We start from the raw sequence: 6,575 nt of genomic DNA, 5'->3' as shown, positions 1-6,575 counted from the left end.
ACTAGGTTTCCAAATTGAAATTCGTCATTGAAACCCTACTTGGTCAAATGGGTTGAACGAAATTGACAATTTTATTTAAAATCGACCGCATTACCCTAAAAAGGGAATCGGGTCAAATGAATTGAGTGAAATTTAAAACTTACTCAAAATTGACCGAATCATTCTAAAAAGGGATTTGGTCAAATGAAATCGAGAATTTATTCAAAATTGACCGGATCGCCCTAAAAGGGTAAACTGGTCAAATGAATCGGACGAAATTAATGATTTACTCGAAATCGATAAGATCGCCCTAGGAATGGAAAAATTGGTGATTTATTCAGAAAATCGACTAGATTGCCCTAAAAATGGGTGAATTGGCCAAATGAAATGAAATGAAGATTTATTCAAAGAATCGGCCGAATGACCCTAAAAAGGGTAAATTGGTCAAATGAATTAACAATTTATTCAAAATCGACCAGGTGACCCTAAAAGGGGTAAATTGGTCAAATGACCCTAAAAAGGGTAAATTGGTCAAATGACCCTAAAAAGGGTAAATTGGTCAAATGAATTGACGATTTATTCAAAATCGACCAAGTGACCCTAAAAATGGTGAATTGGTCAAATGACCCTAAAAAAGGTAAATTGGTCAAATGAATTGACGATTTATTCAAAATCGACCAGGTGACCCTAAAAAGGGTAAATCGGTCGAATGACCCTAAAAAGGGTAAATTGGTCAAATGAATTGAAGATTTATTCAAAAATTGACCGAACGACCTTAAAAAGGGTAAATTAGTCAAATGAATGGTTTATTCAAAATTGATTATGAATTGACAAAAATGGATCGATTGAATCGTCCGGCCATTGGTGGCTTCAAAAAAAATAGTCTATGAGCCTTCTAAAATCACGATTTGGCCTCAATTTATTTATCGTCTCAATAGGAGGAATCATTTGTGAATTTCTTCAAATTAATGTCCTTCACGCAAGGGATTTTTACCAATTTTTTATATAATGGCCAAAAAGTGATTATTAGACGCTCATATTCCAAAAATCGCTCTTATGAAGACGATCGGATCCTACCATACCTTGTGCACTACCCCTTTGGATGGTACAAAATGTAAACGTGCAAGTCTTTTTGGATTAAGTATCCGAGACACAAGGTGGTTTATTCCTAGCACGGGATTCCCTATGTGGCATTCCCTTTCTATGGTTTATGCATGATGCCATTTATTAAAACGATGTAAATATGCAACAAATATGGCCTAAAGGACATGAATAATGCATCGGGGGAAAAAGATCTAAAAATGAAAAATGTACTTACTGAAAATTAAGTGTAATGACTGAAATTTAAACATGTGAGTTATCTAGTAGGTAAGTCACTAAAAGAGTGCCAAAAGGCCTCTTATTGCTAAGGCCCATGAATGCAATCCAAGAAAACAAAAGAATGGTTAGTGCAATTGATAGTTCACATAACACATTGGGAGCAATTAAGAAAAGAAATACAATAAAAGCAAGTAAAAGGGGTGGAACCCCTTCCCTCGTGCCTAATGTGCTTAAAAAGAGGGTGAGGCTGACTCTAACCTAGGAAAATGCTAACATGGATGCATGAGGCTGGAGCTAACTAATGCAACTAGACTCGATAAGGTTTCGGCTCCCAAGCCTTCAGACCTAAAGGCAAAGGGTCATCACTCCCAAGGCCTTCGATCGGTGGCTCGAGTGATCCCTTAGGTAGCGCTATGGGCGCAGTGCACACCAGCCGCCTACCCAAGGCGATCGATCCTAATCCTACAAGGCGGTGTGGGAAACGCCCACGAAAATAAAATAAAATGGGATAACAATAAGTAAACGTGCACGTATGAAGTGTTCCCTATTTTGAGGGAAGGGGTTGAGAACCACGCGAGGCTCTAAAGGTAACACACACCCCCCCCAAATGCAATGCAAGCGCGAGATAAGCAAGTAAACATACATTCAATCAACCAATCATACATTCGCGAGCGAGGGAGTAGTTGGACACGCGTGAAATGCAAAAATCCTAATAAAAGGAAAAATGCAATCCTAAACACCCAAATGTGATATATGAAAAGATTAAAAGAAGAAAAAAATTGATTAAATCAAATTTGCTCGGACTCTCGAATATCCCCAGTGGAGTCGCCAACTGTCGCGCCCCATTTTTGATGAAATAAATGAATGGTTTAAAAAATGTATTTTTTGATTCAATTTTGTGTTTGAAAAATGAATTGTGATTTAAAAGAAAAGTGGGTCTAAATGGGGGTTTGAAAATGCGACGATTTGACCCAAAATTATAGTTTAAAAAGGGTTTTTGAAAAAATGGGAGTCGCCACTTGGTAATGAGTTAAGGTGTACCAAGTCACCTAAAAATGAGTTTTTTAGGAAAAAGTTGTAAGAAACCCCTTTTAAATGACTCCTAGTCCACGTAAACCAATGAAAAAGGTTCGGGAGTCACATTTGACGAAGGGGAAGGCAAGGATAAAAATCCAAGGCACCCCTTTTGTGACGCCCCACATCTCCCTAAGGCGGACCAAAGGGTATCCGCGGACGCCTGCCCAGCTCACGCCAGGACTCAAGCAATTCCATCCAAATTCAAACCGAACTAAACACTTCGATGAGAGCAACATGAATACAATAATGCGGAAGCGTTCAACTTAATAAGTCACTTAATGTATAACCAGTACATCGGTAAATCATGAAACGACTTAAATTCAAAGTACACATCAGGGCCCAAACTTTTCAAGTTTACAATTTCCAAAAGTACAACCCAAACCAGGGCCTAGTCAAAATATATATAACAGGAGTCTTAACAAAATTCAACGGATGGTTTCTCCATATTTCTCCAAGAGTCGGTCCTGTTAAGGAAAACAAAACTATAGGGTGAGCTAACGCTCGTGAGGCCAAGAACACACATGCAAGCACGTAATCAAATAACAATCCCAACTTTAATAAGTAAAGCCATGTCTTTTCAATAATCAATCTATCAAACAGGAAAAAGTAATCAGAAACAATTCAAGGATATAGTAGCTCTCAGGAGCTAAGTTCCACTCGATCTGTCGATGTCATTCGTATACTTTCCCGCATTGACCCTCCTGTCAACCGGGTCGGTATTTCCATTTCCGTAGATCACCACTTTCTTCCCTCCGTCCACCGTACACCCCAAGGGCCCACAATGACCATAATTGGGCGATACTCAACGAGTATGCCAAGCAAGACCTCTTATTAGGTCGAGCTTATGTGTATCTCATGGCTCGTCCAAATCCCCGACCAAGCCCATTTCTGGCTCGAGTCTAAGGACGGCCTATGAGTTTGGGCGTCCCCCATTCATTTGGTAGTCGAGGAGATTCACTCCAACGACACAAGCATTCATGACATGACATTGCATTTCATTCATTCATTCAATACATTTCATTCATTCATTCATTCATTTGAAATTAGAACGAGTGCGATAAAGTACGCACCCGCCCTTATTTTTAAAACTCCCAACAAGTATCACAAATAAGCAAGTATCAAATCCATACACTTGACACGCACCGAGCAATTCAATAAGAATTATTTTCTGGGAGTTCAAGTGTCCGCGGTGAGATCCTCTTGAAGGTCTCCTTGCGCGCCTGGCAATTTAATAGCGAATAATCATACAATTAACCCACTTATCAAGAAGATTGTACATTAGTACAATCTAAGGATTATTTCGCAAAAAGGAACCTCAATTACACGTAAATCGAGGTTCAACTTGCCTTTTATCATGTACAATATTATTTGAGTTTTGATCATGAAAATCGTAAACAAAACGTTTAAGAACATCAAAAGAATAAAGAGTTTTTGAAAAACTCTATTTCTTTGAAATTGGAAAATTTTCCAGTTTTATGATGAATCTTTGAAAAATCATAACTCGCTCGGTATAAGTCGAGAATTGGAAAAATTTATACCGTTAGAAACCTCTTAGAGAGTACTATAAGTTCCTAGAAGACACTTTTCCATGAATCGAAGTGGAAAGTGATCAAAAATGGGTTTGAAGACGCAGCTTCAGTTTACAAAGCAGAATTGAGTTGGATTTCGGCCAACTTTGAAAATTCGGCACGATTCGCACGTTGCAAACCGGCCTCTGAAATTTTCAGCTCAATTAGTGTTGCAAGTGAAGTGTATGACAAAACAAGCGGATCAAGAATCCGAGTTTCGAGTACCGAGATACGGTAGCCCGAAGTTGGGGAAATTCAAGACTGGATGAGAATTTTCCAGATTTGAACCTCTAACTTTAGTAATTCAATTGGGTATCGAAACGAACTTGAATCGGCACCAAAATTGGCAGTATTTCAATAATATATGGAAAGTATCTCTCTATCGAATTTCGGGGAAAAATACCTTCGGCAAGGTAGTTAATGAGCCAACCGAAGTTCAAGAAAATTCCTAAGGCATTCTGCCTTTGACTTTCATTTCCCAAATTTCCAATCGTTTAACCAAGAAAGTTATCCAACCATGGTTCATTTGTGAAATAAGGGTCTAAGATATACCCATGATACCTTTGGTAAGTGTTTAATATCAAAAACATCAACTAACAAGTTCACTCCAAGATTTGGTTCCAAACCAGTCCAACATTAGGGTTTTCCAAAACAGAGCAGACCGCTTGTTTCAGTCACAACTCAGTCAATATAGCTCGAAATCGAGCGTGGCTTACGCCGTTGGAAAATAAATTCATAGAGTTAAAATATCACAGAAGAAATCATTCCCAAATTCGGCACCCACCTGGTTCAAATTCGGGCATCAAGTTGCTGCCTGAACACTTCATTCCAGATGAACAGAGTGACAGGACAGCGAACTTAAAACATTTGGTTCGACTTGGTCACAAAGAATCAGAACGTGCATTATATACCAAATTAAAGCTAGGAATGTCTAGTTTCAAACGCCACCGACGGCACATGATTTCGACATCCGAGGACAGAGTTATAGCCAAAATACTACTGCTGGTCAGAGACATACGCGAATCAGTTTCCAGATTTGCTGGTTTCGAAAAAAAAATTCATTTGCTCCATCAAACCTCAATATTTTCCAATGAAATTTTTCACACATCTAATACATCCTATAAACATCCAATCTAAGCCATTAAACCATTAAAATTTGGCCTGGAAATAGCCGAACATAGCAGGGGCAAAATCGGAAGTTTTAGCCTCTTACACCCAAAGAAGTTTCCACTAATTACCCATCACTAATGCATCATTATAATCACTAAACCAACAATATAATCACCATTAATCATCACATCAGCAACAACAACCCAAGTGTGGGAATTCCAAGAGCCCACAATCACATTTTTACACCATAAACAAGTAACTAAGTGCATGCATGAGCTTAATCTTGTCACATAATCTCCAAAAGATAAGAATCCAAGGGTTGATCATTACCTACTCCTTTGGTTTGCAAGGTCAGAATTTTCGGCCCTCTTGAAGCTCCAAGAAACCGTGAGAGTTCCCTTCCTCCTTAGCTAGATGTAGTCTCCAAGTGGTTTGCTAAGAGATCTCCAAGTTTGGTGTGATTTGGGTGGATTTTGGTGCATGGATTGAAGATGAAAAATGAAGACAATGGAGAGCTCTTCTCCTTCTTGTTGTTCGGCCAAGTGAGGTGAAGAGAGAGAGAGTGCTGATGCAATTGGCTTCCAAAGGAAGATTCTTTGTGTGGTGCAAAATGCACCTCAAAGTCAACTTGAAATAGTGCAATTTAGGGTGCGTTTGGACTCGATCTTTCTCGCGCGTTTGGTTCACTAGTGCACTAAACCTCCAAGGCATATATATTCTTGTAATTATTATTCACTCTTAATTGTCCCGAAATAAGGGTCTAAAGTCCTTCAATTGAAGTCGCGCGTGTGAAAACGCGTACCGTCAAATTTAACGCTATAACGCGAAACTTTCGAAAAATTCTTATAACGATTGCACTACTAACTATCACTTGAATATTTATTCATAAAATTACCTATTTTAGGACCATAGTACAAGCCCCCAATATTCCAAGCTTATCGGCTACTACGCGGATAAAATCTCCAAGTACTATTCACTATTTTTACTAAACGCGCTCTAGGAAGTTAATTTTCGAAACGAATCATTTAAAAAAAATATATAACGAAGTTATATTATCATGCGTTTAGGTCTCATAAGACTAGAAAATATTCCTTGGAAATAAAAATCCAATTAAATAATTTATTAAGCCATAAATTAGGCATAAAATAATAGTTTTTGCGAGTCCTCACATCCTCTCCCCCTTAAGAAAATTTCGTCCTCGAAATTTACCTTGGTCGATGAACAAGTCTGGATGCTTCTCCCTGATTGTTTCTTCAACTTCCCATGTTGCTTCCTCTACTCCATGGTTCTTCCCTAAAACTTTCACTAGTGGTATCTGCTTGTTCCTCAATTCCTTCACCTTTCGATCCAGAAATTTTACCGGTCTCTCCTCATAGGTTAGGGTTTCATCGATCTCAATATTCTCCGGTTGTAAAACATGAGAGGGGTCTGGATGATACTTCTTAAGCATGGACACATGAAACACGTTATGGATACGAGATAAACTCGGTGATAATTCCAGCTTATAGGCTACATTCCAAC

At 38.6% G+C, this 6,575-nt stretch overlaps 1 long non-coding RNA gene across 1 annotated transcript; it reads right to left on the bottom strand.

Annotated features, from left to right (window-relative positions):
• Window positions 1–2,615: 2,615 nt before the first annotated feature.
• Window positions 2,616–5,814, bottom strand: LOC140007484 (uncharacterized). Its single transcript, XR_011814796.1, has 2 exons — window positions 5,385–5,814; window positions 2,616–2,840 (listed from the first exon to the last, which is right to left on the bottom strand). It is a non-coding gene; the product is annotated as an uncharacterized lncRNA (long non-coding RNA).
• Window positions 5,815–6,575: the final 761 nt, after the last annotated feature.

This window comes from Coffea arabica, chromosome 5c (genome assembly GCF_036785885.1).
Source record: "Coffea arabica cultivar ET-39 chromosome 5c, Coffea Arabica ET-39 HiFi, whole genome shotgun sequence".
Classification (NCBI taxonomy): Eukaryota; Viridiplantae; Streptophyta; class Magnoliopsida; order Gentianales; family Rubiaceae; genus Coffea; species Coffea arabica.
This window is presented reverse-complemented; position numbering and strand designations above follow the sequence as displayed.